This window comes from Orycteropus afer, unplaced genomic scaffold, assembly GCF_000298275.1.
Source record: "Orycteropus afer afer isolate SDZICR_OR568_19922 unplaced genomic scaffold, OryAfe1.0 scaffold02028, whole genome shotgun sequence".
NCBI lineage: Eukaryota > Metazoa > Chordata > Mammalia > Tubulidentata > Orycteropodidae > Orycteropus > Orycteropus afer.
In genome coordinates, this window is record NW_006923615.1 from 9,856 (window position 1) to 11,826 (window position 1,971).

Genomic DNA, 1,971 nt, shown 5'->3' on the forward strand with positions numbered 1-1,971 from the left:
TGTCCCAACTATTAATGGATGTCTGCAGCTGTTTCTCCTCAATTTGAGTCATGCCATGTCAGCACATGGAGGTCCTGAAATATTTACTTTATCCATATCATTAAGGTTGGTTCTACTCTGATGAGGCAGCTCTTTCCCAGTCATATTTTGAGTGCCTTCCAACCCAATCAGACAGTGTTTCCAAGCTATTCATAAAGTTGCCCAGTAATATATTAGACAGTGTTTCTCTGCTATTATTAAGGTTTTTCCGGGCCAATTCTTTGAGAAGTGGATGGCCTCTTCCTTCATCCAAGTCTGTCTCTGTCTGTAAGCTGTGTTGAAACCTGTGCACCATGTGCAAATCTGCTGGCATTTGAAACACTGGTGGCATAGCCTCAAACCTCACAATGTACAAGCCCCACAGGATGACAAACTGATAAAGTTTGTCTCCCTTAGCTGTTGGAAACCTCTTCACCCTTCCCTTACCTAAATCCTACCTGAATCCTGCTGCTTTGTGTTCCCTGGCTGCTCCCTCCCTTTCCTGGCTCTAGTTGGCTGAGCCCTGCCTGCCTCTTGCCCCTTACCTGGATCCGCCACTCTTGTTGCCCCTGGCCACTCCCTCTCTTTCCTGGCTCTAGAAGACTAGGACCTCCTAAAAAGTAAAAATTTATGTGCTTCAAAAGACTTCCCCCAAAAAATTAAAAGGAGAACCTACATATAGGGAAAAAAACGTTTGGTAATGACTTATAAGATAAGGGACTAATCTTTAAAGTTTATAAAAACTTTGACACCTCAACAACAAAAAATAAACAATCCAATTACAGAATAGGCAAAGGACATGAACAGATACTTTACCAAAGATATCCAGTTGGCCAACAAACACATGAAGTTATGTTTGTGACCATTAGCCATTAGAGAGATGCAAATCAAAACAACAATGAGATACCATCTCACCTTAGTATTAATACACAACACAACAATGCAACACACTACTGTCAAGTTGGATCCAACTCCTAGCAACCCCTCCTTGGGTTTCTGAGGTGGTATCACTATGCAAGTAGATTTCCCAACCTTCCTTCTGATAGTATTAATAGCAAAGTTGAAAAAAAAAAAAAGAAAACATCAAAGGCTGGCGAGGGTGTAGAGAGACTGGAACCTCCATACACTGCTGGTAGGAATGTAAAATGGCACGATTGTGGAAAACAGTATGGCACTTCCTTAAAAAGTTGGAAATACAAATACCATATAATTCAGCAATCCCATTACCAGATATATATCATAGAGAAATAAGTGCTGTGACACAATCAGATATATGCACACATATATCCATTGTAGTACCACACACAATAGCAAAAAGAAGGAAACAACCTATGTTCCCAGCAATGGATAAATGGGTAAATAAACTATGGTGCATACATGTAATGGAATACTATTCAACATTAAAAAATTATGATGAATCTGTGAAACATCTCATAATATGGATGAACCTAGAGCACATTATGCTGAGTGGAATTAGTCAATCACAAAAGGACAAATATGTATGACACCACGACTGTAAAAAATCAACAAAAGGTTTACACACAGAAGGAAATATCCTTTGAAGTTTATCAGTGGTGGAAGGGAAAAGGAGGTTAATCACTAGCTAGAGAGTAGGTATGTATTAACTTGGGCGAAGGGAAAAACAATATACAATAAAAGGGAGAACACCACAAAATGATCAAGGCAAAGGAAGATACTGGGTTGAGCACAAGAGTTAAAGGCAACAAAGGTAAATACTATTACGTACACAATCCTGCAATGGGAGTAATAACAAACAGTAATCTATGAGTTGATACGTAAGCCGACATGTAAGCTGAACAGGTATGGGAAAGTGAACAGGACTATACCCATGAGTATATGTAGGTTTGGCAGACATTATATCTACATGTGTAGAGGATGACTTTAAACACTTACTGATGAAGTTCAAATATTGCAGTATTTAGTATGGATTAT